Source organism: Cryptomeria japonica, chromosome 4 (genome assembly GCF_030272615.1).
Source record: "Cryptomeria japonica chromosome 4, Sugi_1.0, whole genome shotgun sequence".
Lineage (NCBI taxonomy): Eukaryota > Viridiplantae > Streptophyta > Pinopsida > Cupressales > Cupressaceae > Cryptomeria > Cryptomeria japonica.
This window is the reverse complement of record NC_081408.1, coordinates 254,482,461-254,501,535: the sequence shown is the minus strand read 5'-3', so window position 1 is coordinate 254,501,535 and position 19,075 is coordinate 254,482,461.

Below are 19,075 nucleotides of genomic sequence, written 5' to 3'. Positions count from 1 at the left end.
ATATTCAAGCCTATGTTAAACATAAACTAATATCCTTATCAGCGATTAGTAATTATGAATGGGTGTGTTGACTTTTGTGCACAAACCCGATATGGATTGATACAGTGATTGGAAGTATTATGGAATGATGTGATTAAGAAGAGACATGAGTCATGTCCTTTACACGTGACTCAACATCCCAAGCACGAGATATAAGAAGGCAATTCTATCATTCAATTTAGGCATGGAGGAATTGGTATTTTCTTCTTTATAATCCAGTTCAGATTGCTCTAAGGAGCAGATTGCCATTAAGGCACATTGAAGCTGCATAAAAGATAAAGGCAACAATCAGTAAACGCAACCAAACTTTGCATATATTGATTGTCATATCTGGAACAACAGTCCATCATGGTGTGCAAGCAATTAGGAATTGCAGATTGGAAATTGCTACGGTGGGTGTAGATAGGTAAGGGATGTCACAAATGTATATGCAAATGAATATAGTTAATAAATATTTTAATATATATATTAATGAATATTAATAATAAATATTTTAATATATATTAATGAATATTAATAATGAATATTTTAATATATATTAATGAATATTTTAATACATATATTAATGAATATTAATAATGAATATTTTAATATATATTAATGAATATTTTAATACGTATATTAATTAATGTTAATAATGAATATTAATAATGAATATTTTAATATGTATATTAATGAATATTAATAATGAATATTTTAATACATATGTTGATGAATATAAGTAATGAACATTTTATTACATATGTTGATGAATGGTTCTTAGATGTTAATAAATACATCTCAATGAATAGTTAGGAATATACGTTAATAAATAAATATGAATTTTGGATAATGGATATTTTGCTGAATACATGTTAAATTAGGAATATGTAAATGTGGATTATGGAATAGAAAATAGTAATAAATTGTAAAATGTAATATAAATGTGATTACATGATGGAGGCTATAGCGAGGAAACTCCCTTAGTCTAATGGAGAGGTTATGATAATCCCTGGTAGGTAGTATATATACTGAATATCTATATGCATATATATGGCTTGGTTGACTAAGTTCATCCAAGAAGAGACGGATCTGGCAAGCATCTCGGCTACGCCAACGACAAAGCTTGTTAGAAAATTCCAGTAATGACTTGACTTAGTATTAATCTTCTCTTTCCAACACATATAGCCTGGGCTACGCTGCCATAGCCTTTAATAAAAAATGCAAGATGTGTAGGGGAAAAAGCAAGAGTAGGTTAACATGCCCTAATCCTACCTTTTGACACACATTACGGAATACGAAAGAGCCTAGAGGTATCACACAATTGGCTACTTCTTTTTGTGGAAGAGAGAGCCACGGGCTACCTATTAGGATTTCTATTCCTTTGTTGTAATTGAAAGATAAAATGACACAAGTTCAATTCCTAACCCCAAAGTGCAAGTATGAACTAGTAATAAGATTGCGGAATTGAGATTAAATAATGAGAAGCTGTAAACACAAGGACAAAACAAGAATACAGATGCGTACCCGGAGTCAAAATTTGAGTGAAAATGTTCGGGACGGGGGCGCGGGTGCCACTGTCTTGATACTGTCCTAGAAACTGATCTTGAAACTGCTATTTTGCACTCTGGAAAGCTATCGAAAATGTTAAAATTGCTATCTGTCAGGAGGACCAGGGCACCCAGCGCCTCTGTCCCAAGGACCAGGGCACCCAGCGCCCCTATCCTGGTAGGACTAGGGCACCCCACGCCCCTATCCTGGTCTTTTGCTCTGCAACTTGGTGTGAAGGTCTGTCTTGGTTTGCTTCCATCGGATCTGCAACTTGCGGCGTCGTCCGAATCCCAAAATCTGCACTAATATCTGAAAAGGTGTGGTGGGTGGCTATATAGGGTTTTGCCTTAGTCAAACCCCCGCTTCAGTGATTTCCACCTCCATGAATAGCCAAGTTGTATTGTAAAAGTACTGTGTGTGCAGACCTTGTGTGTGTGCAAGATCCTAAAATGCAAGTAAGCAAACTAGAGCAACCTAGAAAGTAAACCCTAATTGCTTGTAAATGATAATGTAAATGCTCCAAATCAAGATGAAAATTGATCTAAAGCATGAATAAATGATATATTGAAGCTTATGCAAAGACATGAAAACAACATGAAATCATACCCAACCCCAAGGGAGGGGTACAAGCAAATCTTCAGTCGGTGATCCCTTATTGCTCTTTAATGCCTTCAAAGCCCTAAATGGATGAATGCTTGACGGATGGATGTTGAGTGTTGTTGAAGTCTTCAAAGATCTACTCTTTCGCTGCATATGAGGTCCTGAAATCAAAAATCCAGATCCTTTCAAATAAAGAAAGAGAGCTCTTATATATGAAACCCTAGGTCATAATTTCGACTTTTGGCCGACCTAGAGATTGAATCTCCTGCCAATTTCTTGGGGTTAAGCTTTATTTTATGATTGGATTGTGCTCCCAAAATTTCAAGAAAAATGTTCGGGACCGTGTGCACTCCGGGCGCCATGGTCCCGACAACTTTTCACCAAATTTTCAGTGCCGTCGGATATGATGATTTTAGAGAGAATGTCGAAGTTACAGGTGACTTCAAGATGTTTTGACCCTCGAAATCAAGCCCCCAAGTTCAAAATAGGACTTAATTAGGGTTTTTGATTGAATGATGTATTGGAGGAATAAAATGAAAAGGGCACGCTTTAATGAAAGGGCCCAACTTTATGATGTGGAAGATGATGAAATAGAACCTTAGACCTAATTAATTTAATTAATTAAGTGCTAAAGGGGAAATGCAATGCAAGATGCAAAATGCGCCAAGGTGGGTGCTAAACTAGGTGTGAAATTGTACCATTCTAGCAAGTGCGTACAATTTACGACGCCACATTTAGCCCCCACTTTAGTGGTCATATGAGTACTATGTGCATATGCAAGCTAAAGTACAGGAAAGTAAACATCATTTGAAAAAGGATATATCCATAAGTTGTCGGACGAAGCCCCCAGCGGTATCTGCAGTACATTGTTAGGAACCGCACCCTACAAAACACACGTTAGATCACAAAATCACCTAATGCTTACTAAGGAAAGTGATGAAATTTGTGAGTAGCTATATACCCCCCCTGTTTCGACTTTCTTATTAGGGAGGTGAAACAGGATAGCATGTTTACTTACGACAAATTGTGTGAGAGATTATTGATGAGGGATGTTCACTGAGAGGCTTCATCAGAGCACTTTTTGGAACATCCCGAGAGTAGGGGAATGAAAATACGATTCCTACGCAACAAACAGTTCGAAAATCGCATCTCCCAAACTCAAGTTATGATGAAATGAGTGATAGAGGAAAATTAGGGTTTTGAAAATAAAGGAATGAAAATATATACCTTGAAAGTGACAATTGCATTTGTCACTTTGTTGATTTCTGAGTATTGTTCATTGTAACGGAGCCCACATAGCTATCATCATGCCTTCACGATGACTGGAGCGTCCCACGAGGATTCAGATCATGCGACAGGCCGTGATCGACGACGAGCCACTGGATGAGGTGAGTTGACTGAACTTTGACTTTGACTTTCTGCATTTCTGTTGACTTTGAGTTTTTGTGATCGTTAGCGGGCCCTGGAATTTGACCCTGGGTCCCACCCAATGGCGCCATGGTCCTTGTGGGGCGCCATGGTCCCTATGGGGTGCCATGGTCCCTATGGGGCACCATGGTCCCCTTCAGGGCGCCATGGTCCCTGAAAGGGCGCCATGGTCCTCTCAGGGCACCATGGTCCCTGAAAGGGTGCCATGGTCCCAACCAGGACTTGGCGAGGGATGTCAGGGTTAGCATACGATGTTTGACAGTTTTCTTAGATGATTTTGATGATTGAGTACTGATTATACTTATGTTTTTGCATTGCAAGGTCTCCCATACATGAGAGAGCGTACTGCGGGGTAGATTCTTCGTAGTCTACCAGATCAGATTCCCCCGCTGGCTCAGGCAGAGAGGGATACATTGTCAATCGTGGGTTTATGGTATGCGATCCTCATGCTGGCCATTCGATTTCATCCTGCGATGCTGATGGCACTTATGGAGCGATGGGATCCTGACACATGTACATTCCATCTCCCAGTAGGAGAGATGATAGTTACACTTGAGGATGTGTACTGCATACTTCATCTACCTATCAGAGGAGCTACTGTGACATATGCAACCGATCGGTCAGCGGAGGACCATTAGAGGGAGCAGGTATACTGCATAGGGAGAGTCATGCTGAGCAAGACGAGAGGTCACATCATGGTCAGCTGGCTCTTACATCCTACAGGAGAGGTGCCCCTTGTGAGACGTATTATGATTGCCATCATTGCACTAGCCGTCTGCCCTAATGGGCGAGGTACGCACATGCATGGGGGTCTCACATGGTGCATCAGAGCTATGGAGAGACATAGGAGAGTATATGCTTGGGGTCAGAGTATGCTTGCACATCTCTATCACGACCTCGAGGAGTATGTTTTTGGACAGGGTTGCAGCTTGATGACATGCACACTTCTATAGGTGTGGATATTTGAGCACTTCACATGCACCAGGCCTGTCGGCTATCCGATGAGTACGGCTAGTGAGCGACCTAGGGTGTTTTCTTATCCACTTACCAGCGAGTGGAGGTTTGGGGATCTGCTATATTGGAGAGTGATACTTGATAGATTGACAACCGAGGTGACAGTATGGAGACCATATCTGCGGATGCATAGATGGGATGGGATGGAGAGGCAGCTAGCATGCTTACAGAGGAACAGTCTACTACGAGGACGATACTCACATATCATAGTCCCATTCTACTTTGACCGAGTATGGAGGCAGTTTGGGCTAGAGCAGTGTGTTCCAGCCGATGTACCCATCTATACTCGACACTCACGAGTCCTTCCCAGACCCAGAGCAGTAGCGAGACCGACGATAGATGACATCGAGACTACAAATATAGAGGGATCCAATCAGGATGTGGTCACTGATTACTCTGTAGAGCCTGGAGCACAACACAAGTATCTCTCATGGTTTGTGAGATCATACCCAGGGCCTATCTTTCCACCAGATTACCCGACAGGCCGTCCAGCCCATGGAGACATGGAGACCAAGATGAGGATCAGGGATCTAGATCAGAGGAGCTAGAGGAGGGAGAGGGTCATGAGGAGGCAGGAGATCCTAATCCACCCATAGGAGATTAGCCTAGTGCTGAGGAGGAGGAGGAGGGAGAGGAGGATGACACAGATAGAGATGAGGAGAATGAGGATGCGGGTGAGGATGCAGACGAGGATGAGGATGATGAGGAGGAGTCAGATGCATCTCCCCACCATTAAGGAGATGATACCATAGCCTTAGATCCTCCTCTTATTCCCCAAAAGGGGGAACATGAGGCGATACGGAGACCTGTTTCTAGTACAGGCCAGCCTACACCCATCGTGCATAGATTATTTGAGCGTGGGGAGCCTAGTAGTTCCCAGTCACAGATGCCACAATATCATGATCCCTACTTGCGTGTGGGAGATCCAAGGTATAGTAGGTTGTATTGATTGATTAATGTTTTGATGATATAGAATGATACTAATACAAAAATCTATTCTACAGCTACAACTAATGTGCAGGAGTGGTGTTCCTTGATTCAGCAAGCAGTGACAGATATTTCCATGATGGGACAGATCCCTAGTTCCTCACAGATTGCTTATAGGCCTCAGGGGAACACAGGTCGGCATGAGGACTTTTTTTCCCCATTTCGAGTACAGGTGGACATATGGAGAGAGAGAGAGAGAGAGTTCTGTCAGAGAACCTTCAACGGGCACAACGTGATCTAGCAGTAGCTTAGGCTGAGGCTACCTCATATCGCACGATCCTTATGGATAGGGATCATAGGAGTTCTTCTCGGAGTCATTCACGGTCTATATCATGCTATACCCCTATGGGTCCACCTTCACGGCCAGATCAGGAGGGAGCATCTAGTCGTCACTCTCCAGCCACTAGCCCTAGGGATAGGAGATGATCTCATGATGTAGGATAGGTCACATTTTGGATGTATAGTGACCTACTTTTGTATATGAAAACCTGATCCATATATATATATATATATATATATATATATATATATATATATACATGCTTCTCTTTGTCTCAAATGTGTTATCTTTAATGCCTAAAACCATGTATATTTTGATTAAAGTTAATACATTTGGTAGATGTACATGAATGTTCTGAATTTAATTTCCATGTGATTGATTTTTCAATGCTCCATGATTAAATTGAAACATGTGTGACTTAATTAAAATATTTAATCAAGTACTACATTGATTGATAGAGAAGAGATATGTGTTTAAGCCTAAGAATCATATAACTAATGTGATTTAATTTTAAACTTAAACACAACATGATACGATTCTCCTTAACACATAAAGACATTGTATAATATGCTAGCATAATGGAAATGTAAATCTTTTGCAATTTACATAAATGAATTCAAGACAAACTATAAAGTGAAGAAACACACTTGTCAAGAACAAAGCAATATAGATTAAACACAATATCATTTAATTCTATTTGCTCTAATCAGGATATACTAACATATTACCCAATTTTGAAGAACTAAAAAGAAGATAGATGAAAGATAAAGAATGATGAATTAAGCATAGTATCTACGCAAGTGCATAGCATTTATAGGTTCTTTAAGAGGCGTACCATCTACATTTGCTATTTTGTAAGCACCTGATCCATAATCTTCAATAACGATATATGGTCCAAGCCAATTAGGACTAAATTTTCCTTTTTCTGTAGGTAAGGCATTCACATTGTGCTGATTCTCATAGAGAACTAAGTCACCCACTGAGAAGGAACGTTGAATAACCTTATCATTATAGCTTCATTGTAGAGTTTTGTGATATGCTTGAATATGCTCAAGAGCATTTATACGCTGTTCATCAAGCATCTCAAGCTGTTGAAGTCTTTATTCTCTATAAGAGTCATCATCTACTATACCTTTGAGAGAAACTCTAAGTGATGGAATCTCTAACTCTAAAGGCATAATAGCATCAGCACCATAAACAAGGTTATAAGGGGTAGTTCCTGTAGCAATTCGTACACTCGTTCGGTAGGCCCAAAGAGCATAGATTAGCTGAGTACTCCAATCCTTACCATGCTTATTCACAGTTTTGCGAAGAATTTGTTCAATTATCTTATTGGATGATTCGGCTTGACCATTTGATTGAGGATAGTATGGTGTAGAAAATCGATGTTTGATATGATATTTCTTGAGGAATTTCTTCACGTCCTTGTTCTTAAATGATGTCCCATTATTTGAGATTATAGTGGAAGGTATCCCGAATCAAGAAATAATGTTTTCTAGAAGAAATTGACAAATCACTTCAGCAGTAGTAGAACGAAGGGGAACAACTTCTACCCACTTTGTAAAGTAATCTGTTGCGGTTATAATGAAGGTGTGTCCTTGAGATGAAGGAGGAGAGATTTTACCGATGAGATCCAACCCCCATGCAGAGAAAGGCCAAGAAGCTACTTGAGAACGAAGTTCTTGGGTAGGAGCATGAATCAGATTATTGTGTTGTTGACATTGATGATATTTCTTAATAAATGAAAAAGAATCCTTCTGCATAGTTTGCCAATAGTATCCCATACGAAGCAATCTTTGAACTAAGGATTTGCCTCCAAAATGCCCCCCATAGGCACCTGAATGTGCCTCTTCAAGAGCAACGGGGATTTCCGATTTGTTAAGACAACGAAGGAGAAGACCATTATAACCCCTTCGGTAAAGAACATTAGAAAGAATGATATATCTAGTAGACAACTTGCAGATTCTAGCCCTAGTGTTCCTATTGGCAGAATTAGGAAAGGTACCATCAGTCAAATATCTTACGATATGCGAATACCATTCATCTGAGTCTATAAAGTCACAACATGTTACCAAGCTAGAATCGTCTACAATAGCTGGAGAAATAAGGTTGTGAATAACAAATTTAAGATCAACCACAGGGTCCTCTAAAGATACAAGAGAAGCCACACATGCCATTGCATCCGCATGTCGATTATCTTTTTGAGGAACAGGTTCCATGGTATAAGAATCAAATTTTTGTAACAAAGAGATAGCAAGGTCTTTATATTGTGATAATTTGTCTTGTTTTGCTTGATACAGTCTTGTTACTTGTCTTATAATCAATTGCGAATCTCCATAAATATGTATGTGCTTTATATTCAGAGCTAAGGCTTCTTTTATTCCCGCTATAAGAGCCTCATACTCAGCAATGTTATTGGTACATAGGAAATTTAGACGATAAGATAAGGGAATGGATTTCTTTGTAGGATAAATTAGAACAACACCTGCCCCCGATCCCGTACGACATTTAGAGCCATCAAAGTATAACTCCCAAGTTTCATCTTTCTCTATAGAAAGAATGAAGTCATCGGGAAAAGACTCAGGATTAGGGAAGGGGAAAGGTGAAGGGGCCTCAACTAAGTGATCAGTCAACGCTTGCCCTTTAATTGCTCTTTGTGAAACAAATTTAAGGTCAAACTCAGTTAACATTACAACCCACTTAGCTAGGCGTCCTGATAAATCAGTTTTAGAGAAAAGATGCTTCAAAGGATCAAACTTTACCATGACGTGGACTTCTGAATTTAAAAGATAATGTCTTAATTTCTGAGTCACAAACACCAAGGCCAAGCATTGTCTTTCTATCACAGAATATCGGGTCTCATAATCGAGTAAGGTACGACTTATATAATAAACCGGACATTCCTTACCATCTTTATCACGTTGTGCCAATAATGTTGCGAGAGCATGAGAGGAAGCAGCTGTATAAAGAAGAAAGGGTTTAGAAGGTTTGACAGGTTGAAGGACAGGAGGATTAGCCAAATATACTTTTAAATCCTCAAATGCTTGCTGACAATCTTTGTTCCATTGAAAAGTGATATCCTTTTTGAGAAGTTGAGTAAAAGGAAAAGTATGATCCGCAAGTTGAGATACGAACCTATGAATAGCTTGAATCTTTCCTTGTAAGCTTTTAAGTTGAGACACATTTCTAGGAGGTGGCATGTTGACAATAGCATCTATTTTCTTAGTGTCCACCTCAATCCCACGATGCGAAACTATGAATCCTAATAGTTTTCCACTATCTACACCAAAAACACATTTTCGAGGATTCAAGCGCATGTGATATTTACAAATTCTTTCAAAGATTTGACGAAGGATCTTAATATGATCTATACGAAGAGTGGATTTGGCCAAAATATCATCAACATAATCTTCTAAAATCTTATGCATATAATCATGAAAGATAAGGGTCATCGCTCGTTGATAAGTTGCACCGGCGTTTTTAAGTCCAAAAGGCATCATTACCCAACAAAACATACCCCAAGGAGTGGTGAAAACGGTTTTGAATTGATCTTGAGGATTAATGAAAATTTGATTGTATCTTGAAAAACCATCCATGAAGGATAACAAAGCATGTCCTGCTGTAGAATCAACTATCATGTCAATGTTTGGGAGAGGGAAATCATCTTTTAAAGAAGCCTTATTTAAATCTCGAAAGTCGGTACACATTCTTAATTTATTATCCGGTTTAGCCATAGCGACAATATTTGAAATCCACGGGGAATAATCAATAGGGCAGATAAATCCAGCCTCCAATAATTTTTCAATCTCAGCCTTAACAAGCAGAGCTACCTTAGGATTCATTTTTCGAATCTTTTGTTTCACGAGCTTAGCATCGGGAACTAAGACAATATTATGAGTAACAATCTTAGGATCTATACTAGGCATGTCAGAGTATGTCCAAGCAAAGATCTCAGGGAATTCATGCAGTAAATCTACATATCGTTTTTGTTCCTCTTCATCCAAACACTTTCCAATTTTAATAGCTTTTTCTTCCTTGCAAGGATCCATCTTAACATCAATGGTGTCACTTATGAGAAGATTACTTTGTTGAGGAGTATCCTTTAACTGAGGGAATTCTTCCACTACCTTATCATTATCAATCTCTTTTCCAAAATAGGCTTCAGTGTTCAAACAATAAGGAAATCCCCTATTGTGATGATAACGAGGAAGAGTGTCATATGCTCCCAAGAACTCAGCTAAAGCATCATCGGTAGGGAAGACATCCAAAGCATAGGCACACGAAGGATCCCCATCAATATACTTAGGGTGTCTCATTGGTAGAGATGCAGAAATAACATTCACACTAATACAGGGCCTCTTAGAAGCTTTAGTGCGCTTGTAAGGATTAAAACCAAGTCCAAAGGTCTCATCACAAAGATTATTCCCTAGAGGAACCTTTATCCCTTGTTCATGAGTGCCACAACCATTTCCATTATACCCATACTTAGCTAAAATATGAAAACCACGACCATAACGATCAGCCATTTCAGAAAGAGGAGGTGGTTTTTCATAAGACGAAGAATCAAATTCTTCAGAATTAGATTTGTGAGGAGAAGTTTGAGAAGCAGCCACAAAATTGTCGTTCATAGTTTCAGGCAAGGTTGATTGATCTCTAATTTCTTCCTTCTTTTTAACTTTAAACTCTCTAGGAGGAACCCTATACTCACCTACAAAGGTGGGATTAAAGTCAAGAGATCCCCAATCGTCTTCTGCGAGAACCTTCTCAGGATCAAAAGCCTTTTCATGTGTAGATTCAAGTTGAGAAGAATCTTCTTCAGACTCATCCAAAGAATTTTGATCATTGGAGGGTGATGACTCATCCATAGGTAGAGAATCATCACTAGAAAAGGAAGGTTCAGAAGAATTCCCTTTAGAAGTAGATGTTTGCAAACAAGCTTGAAAATTAGTATCGCCTATCAAGGTATATGTCTTATTGTTATAGATAAATTTAACTTGTCTATGCAATGTAGAGCGGACAACTTGCATGTTGTGAATCCAAGGTCTCCCTAATAACAAGTTGTATGTTAAATTTCCCAACATAACATGGATAGGAGTAGGCAAAGTAATAGGTCCCACTGTGACGAGTAAGGTGATAGTACCTAATGAAGACTTAGCCACATTATCAAAGCCTCGAATGAGATGAAAATCAGGCTCAATAAGGGATGTATCCACATTCATCTTATGCAATAGATTAATACTACACACATTAAGGCCAAAGCCATTAACTACTAGTATTCGTCTTATAGCAGTGTCATTTATGATAACCACAATCATCAAGGGATCATATTGATGTTGAATTTCACTAGTAAGCAATTCATCTTGAGTAAACACAATTTGAGCTTTAGGATTCATCACAGAGTTAACCAAAGACACTATATTACTAGCTGTATTAGGTGGAGGAACATTCAAATCTTTCAAGGCATCTTGTAACATTCCGTGATGAGTGGAAGAAGTTTGGATCAAATCCCAAAGGGATATTTTAGCAGGGGTAACTTTAAGTTGTTCTATGAGATCATATTCCCTACCCATAACTTGTGAAATACATGGAGCTTGCGGAAGAATTGGTTGAGGATTAGGAAGAGAAACTGGAATAACAGGAGGAGGATTGGGCTGCCTATTATTCCTAGTATGATAAGTATGGGCAACCGCATGATAACTCTCTCTAGTTAATTGCTTGGCATAACTATAAGGACTTATAGGTTTTCTTCCTTGCACAGTGATGATAGGTTTATTCGGAGTAATAAAGGAATCATGACCATACCCTTCTTGGACAGTAAGGAGAGGTGATTTAGGAACTTGAAAGGTGGGAGAAGGATAAGCACCTTGGACTTCAAAGAGAGGCTTATTATTCTCATTCAGGTTTATCATGTTAACTAACTTAGAAGTCTTGTTCTTGTTTAAAGATTTTGATAAAGCCACAAAGTCATCAAAAGCATGATCATAGCTATTAAAAGGTTTATCTTTTGATTCAAAAGGAGACATCTCTTCGTAAAGGGGATTATTGAGAGCAACCATGTTACCAGATTTAGTGGAAGAGTTGATAGGAATGTACCCTTGAGAGGAATCATTCAACTTATCTTTCTCATCACACCTAAATGGCATAGTAACAAGGTTTATGAGTTTTTGGTAAAATGAAGGTTTGGTATCTCTAGGGTTCAAAAACTCATCCAAAGCTTCATCTAATTCATCTTGGCTATACTCATAATCAACATAATTCCATACATCATCATAAACATGAACATCTTGTAAATAAAAATCTGACATTTTGCATAAAATTTAATCACACAATGCAAAGAAAAACACTCTTTCTTTTCCCTATTTTTTTTTCTTTTTCTCTTTTTTCCTCTTTTTTTTTCTTAATGAAAAATGAAACTTAAATGAAACACCCTAAATCTAGATTTAAATCTAAAAAATGCAATGCAAGAGGAAGCAATGAATGCTTCACATCGGGTTCACCAAAATGTGTAGGGGAAAAAGCGAGACTAGGTTAACATGCCCTAATCCTACCTTTTGACACACATTACGGAATACGAAAGAGCCTAGAGGTATCACACAATTGGCTACTTCTTTTTGTGGAAGAGAGAGCCACGGGCTACCTATTAGGATTTCTATTCCTTTGTTGTAATTGAAAGATAAAATGATGCAAGTTCAATTCCTAACCCCAAAGTGCAAGTATGAACTAGTAATAAGATTGCAGAATTAAGATTAAACAATGAGAAGTTGTAAACTCAAGGACAAAACAAGAATGCAGATGCGTACTCGGAGTCAAAATTTGAGTGAAAATTTTTGGGATGGGGGTGCGGGCGCCACTGTCCTGATACTGTCCTGGAAACTACTCCTGAAACTGTTGTTTTGCACTCCGGAAAGCTGTCGGAAATGTTAAAATTGCTATCTGTCAGGAGGACCAAGGCGCCTAGCGCCTCTGTCCCAGAGATCAGGGTGCCCAGCGCCACTATCCTGGCAGGACCAGGGTGCCCCACGCCCCTATCTTGGTCTTTTTCTCTACAACTTAGTGTGAAGGTCTGTCTCGGTCTGCTTCCGTCGGATCTGCAACTTGCGGCGTCGTCCGAATCCTGAAATCTGCACTAATATCTGAAAAGGTGTGGTGGGCAGCTATATAGGGCTTTGCCTTAGTCAAACCCCCGCTTCGGTGATTTCCACCTCCACGAATAGCCAAGTTGTATTGTAAAAGTACTGTGTGTGTAGACCTTGTGTGTGTGCAAGATCCTAAAATGCAAGTAAGCAAACTAGAGCAACCTAGAAAGTAAACCCTAATTGCTTGTAAATGATAATGTAAATGCTCCAAATCAAGATGAAAATTGATCTAAAGCATGAATAAATGATATATTGAAGCTTATACAAAGACATGAAAACAACATGAAATCATACCCAACCCCAAGGGAGGGGTACAAGCAAATCTTCAGTCAGTGATCCCTTATTGCTCTTTAATGCCTTCAAAGCCCTAAATGGATGAATGCTTGATGGATGGATGTTGAGTGTTGTTGAAGTCTTCAAAGATCTGCTCTTTCGCTGCATATGAGGTCCTAAAATTAAAAATCCGGATCCTTTCAAATGAAGAAAGAGAGCTCTTATATATGAAACCCTAGGTCGTAATTTCAACTTTTGGCCGACCTAGAGATTGAATCTCCCACCAATTTCTTGGGGTTAAGCTTTATTTTATGATTGGATTGTGCTCCCAAAATTTTGGGAAAAATGTCCGGGACCGTGTGCACTCCGGGCGCCACGGTCCCGACAACTTTTCACCAAATTTTTAGGGCCGTCGGATATGATGATTTTAGAGAGAATCTCGAAGTTACAGGTGACTTCAAGATGTTTTGACCCCTGAAATCAAGCCCCCAAGTTCAAAATAGGACTTAATTAGGGTTTTTGATTGGATGATGTATTGGAGGAATAAAATGAAAAGGGCACGCTTTAATGAAAGGGCCCAACTTTATGATGTGGAAGATGATGAAATAGAACCTTAGACCTAATTAATTTAATTAATTAAGTGCTGAAGGGGAAATGCAATGCAAGATGCAAAATGCACCAAAGCGGGTGCTAAACTAGGTGTGAAATTGTACCACTCTAGCAAGTGCGTATGATTTACGACACTACACAAGAATAGATGGAATGATGTGCACCTCATCTTTAGCCTTGGCTTCATTCATCACCACTTGTTTAGAATAGCTCAGTTTTGTCTTATGCCAATGAAACTTGTTAAGCTAACGAGTATTCTCCCACGCAAAAGAAAATTCTAGTAAGAATAAATGTTACGACTCCAAGAATAGACACAAGGATGTGCACCTCATTTATCACAGTTGGGGAAATTGGGAGGAACATCTGGTCTATGACGCCAAGAATAGACACCAGGATGAAAACTCATTTTCACTAGTTATGGGTTTGAGTGCAATTAAAGAGTATTTGATGTAATTATGCCTTAAAAAAATTATGTCATAGGTGTTCTCTTCTTGATTGAACTTGATATTGTAGCTTGACTATAGTTGTATGCCTAGATAGCTACTAGTTTATTCGCATGATGGAAAGAATGTGTTTGAAACATAGATTGTGGAAAGGCTAATTTTATTTTCATAATTATTTATAAGTAGAATATTCTGAAATTAATTATTTCTTCCAAATTTTAAATGAAAAATAAAATGTAGTAATAGTTTCAAACTAGATTGTTTCATGACTTTCCATAGATCACAATTAGTAGAGATATATTTTTCAATTTTTATTTTATTAAAAAATTTCAAATTAAATTAGAAGAATATTTATCGTTGTGACATTAATTATAGTATTCTAGAGGTATTTTTAAATGTTAATGATAATAAATATTAATAAGGAAAGAAATAAAGCAGAAGAACACATCAAGTTGGGTCGAAAGTAGACATCATAAATAAATCTATGGTTATAGATTAGACACATGTAATTTATCCCAAATAAAGCATCAATTTAACACATGATTTTGGGACTTAAAAAGATGGATATGTGTCATTCTCAAAGAATATATTACTTAGATTTAAAATATTTAAAAATGACAATCATTCTTTAATTATAGAACTAAGTACACGTATCCATTGTATTTAATTTTGTATCCTAGTATTGAATTTTGTAATACATTAGGTCTCACTTGATACACTCATTAGATATTAGTCAATATATATTCATTTCAATGCATTGTAATGGTTTATTTGAAATTATAGTTAACAAAATTTTTATTTCCTTTAGATTTTGGTGAACTTGATTCATCCTACAAAAACTAATTTAATTTCTTGGATTTCATGTCACATTAGGGCTTTTAGATCTATAACTTTTTAGTTTCACATTCTATTTTTAGATTTGAATTTGAATCTTTTTCATCCTTTTGTTTCATTAATTCATCCTTATTTTAAGGTTTAGAGTCCATTTTTTGTATCTTATCTTCCACCCACCCATATTACTCTTAGATTAGCTTATGATGATACATATTTTGTAACCTATTATAGGTATTGAAAGATACCTTATTGATGTATGTGCTTGATAAAACTAGATATCTAGAGCCATATGACATGGTACTTGGAATACATGGTATATGTTCTATTACACCAATGGATCCTAATCATAACTACATGGTGAATCTAGTGATGTAGATATATTTGTAACCAATACATATTCTCTAATACCCAAATATCTAATGGTAAATTTGTTGGTTTGGAAGAACTTATTTATTATGATTATCCAAGTGACAATCCTTTAGATGAATATCTATCCTATATCACTAGTGATTTACCTATTCATAATTCACCTCTTAGAGAGGAAACATATGGAACACAACAAAATTTCTATTGTAGTTGACAAACCACGTGAGGAAGATAATTATGACATAAATAAAACTAGTGAATTCCTTTTATCTATATCTTATGTGATGGAATTAGATATCATCTACCTTTTCTTATTTATAATTTATATAATTAGGTGTCCATGACTTTGAATGAAAATTTAAATTCAAGTAATGTGTCCTTCAAAAGTTAAGTAGCACTTAGTGTCTTAGAATTCATAAATACAACATTAGCACTAGTAAGGTGTAAAGTGATATTACTTTAGGTTGAAAGCATGAATAGTAGTTAGTTTTAGAATGCAGGTTTGAGAAGGGTCTTTGGCTAGTGTATGCAGTCATCTTCAAAAGAGGTGCATTTGTCAAAGATTTGGTGCAAATGCAGATGACAAGTTTTCCCGTGATTTTAGCATGGTATTAGAAACTCTCATTCGTAAATCATTTTTTGGAACTGCTTAAAAAATATTGGATGTAAGTGTTGAGGCTTTGAGTGTGACTTTAGTATTTGATGTGATTACGCTAAATAAATTATACCTCGAGTGTTATCCTTTTCCTTGCACTTGTGATATTGCAGCATGAGTATAGTTGTATAGCAATAGAGATACTTATTTTTCACATGAAAGAGAGAATGTGTTAGAGACATGGATTGTCAAAAGGCTATCTACATGAAGTTGTAGTGGCTCAAAATATCTCTCCTTGTACTATTGATAAATTAAATTATAGTACCATGAATGTATTGTAACTAATTTCATTGAATAATAATAATAAATTAATTTCTCTTTGGAGACTATGAATTCTATATAAGGTTTTTCCAAGATATATAAATCATGCCTTCTGTTATTTCTCCATTATTTAGTATTAGATGTGTAACCTTTTACATTATTTCTTGTATAAATTGTGTCTCCTTTCTCTATGATTATATCTTAGTTTTGGCTCTTTAATATTGGTGACATCATGAAAATATTTCCTTAAATTTAGTAAATTTGAGCTTTGTTTCAAGTTTTTATCCTAGTCACACTACTAGAATACTTCAATTAATATGACTTATATTTTTTAATGATTTTTTAATAAAACAAGATCAATTCTATTCCCACTTTTTAGGCCCTTTTAATATAATCACTCTAAACCTAACAATGCACACATGGGGAGTATTGCACATGATCCTAAAACAATCATAAGAACATCTTAGAGTACATAATATCTCATCTACTCTTTACTCCTAAGGGATTAGCCTTGTTATTATGAATAATAATTCAAGATAAAATTTGAAAATCCTCCTCACTAGAAAAATTTCCACATTTGTATGTGATTCATGAGTAAAGGTCATTATATATTATAGTTAGGTACAAACATATTAGAGATTAATTTCTACTAGCATAAAGTAGATTTGGATTAAATAGATCTAACAAGAAGATTCATGGTAACTATTCTAATATTGTAGAATTTTTAATGTAACCAATAAGGGATTTGGTAGGACTACATGGGAGTCCCTTGGTCATGTTACTTTTCCTATCACCTTAAAGGGAAAATATATTATGATATCATTTTGAGGATATTAGGAGATGGTTTAGTGGGCTGATTTCCTTCATTAAGAATGATTATTATGAGTTTGATATTCTTGGTTATGGGAGGCTTACGTCCATGTTAGCATTACATGATACTTGTGTTGGTTTGATCTAAGAGATCGAACAATGGTTTTGGGTGTTGTTATGTCTTTTCATTTGGGGTATTTTGGAGGAGATCATACTTGACACAAAATTGCTTATTTGAGGTGTTGGTAGAAGTACATGTTATGGTTTACAGGTTGTCTCTCTTCATTCTAGGTATTCTCTCTTATTTTGGAGGATGGTGACATATTGTGGGAGAGTATGCAGTAGCTAGATTGCATGTGTGGATCATTGTGATTGTTCTTCGTAAGTTACATGTTTGAATTACTTATCACACCTTGATGTGAGTGGTTATTGGTAGACTTGATATGCTTTGAGCTTCATTTTAGATTTAGTATTACCCATGCGGTGGGAGTTTCAAGATATGTATGTACTTCATTTATAGGTTTTGACTTAGGGAGATTGATTGTGATTTATAGGTTGATATGATATTGGCATGAGTTTACTAGTGTTCTTTATACCTAGGAGATATGGATGGTTGGATGTCTTGGCATGTGTTGTGAATATCATTTCTGATCATCTGGGTTTTTTATTTATCACAACAGCTTGGAGCCTTTGTTATCACATTGGATTTTGTTCTTGTGTTCATGGTTTGGTGCATCTTCACCTTGGCTTGTTCCTTTTCTTCCAAAGGTGACATGTTGGAGGATGAGAGGAGTTCTCGCTTGATATGGTGGTCACTTGTTTTTATTGTAGGTATCTTGATGGAGAACGAGAGCATGTTAGACATTTATGTGGTTACATGTATGGCTATGATGATGTATCTCATTGATTGACCCTTATGCATTGTATACAACAAGTGGGAGAATGTTGGGAAAATAGGTGTTGTTCACCTTGCATGATAATGTAGTAATTGTAATATTTATTTATTATGTGGTTTCCAATAGACATATAATGTATTATTTATTTATTTGATGTTGCACATGGACGTGTAACATGTAGAGATTCCTTTGAAATATCCTCGGGACCAATTGATGAGTTCTATTGTAACATTGGAATATTATATTGTATTTATTTAATATTTGGCAAAGATATTTAAAAAAAGAATACTTTGTACCCAATATTAAATGTGGGATCAATACGTAGGTAAGCACATGCTTAGTGGTTAAGGTAGGCTAGTGGTTTTGGGTTGTCATTGTATTGAGTCCTTTGGAGGTTTGCATTTGTGAAGCATGGCATGGGATGTGTGGGTTTGAACATGCTTGGACACATGAGAATGCATTGCAGGGATTTATGATTTAGAGGTATTCATTGTAACTCTTGTTTCTTTATGGTTGATTAATACAATGGAGTATGGATGCTTTTGGAGGCTGGGATTTTCCCTTATGAGGGTTTTCCCAGGGTATAACTTGTGTTATCTTGTTGATTTTCTATTTTGATCTTTCCATTATGGTGATTCCATAAGCTTGTATGCTTGATTTTCTCTCATGGGTTATGTAAGAAATGAATTATTTGTATGTGGGTTTACAACACTAGAGGTATTCATTGTAACTCTTGTTTCTTTATGGTTGATTAATACAATGGAGTATGGATGCTTTTGGAGGTTGGGATTTTCCCTCATGAGGGTTTTCCTAGGGTATAACTTGTCTTATCTTGTTGATTGTCTATTTTGATCTTTCCATTATGGTGATTCCATAAGCTTGTATGCATGCTTTTCTCTCATGGGTTATGTAGG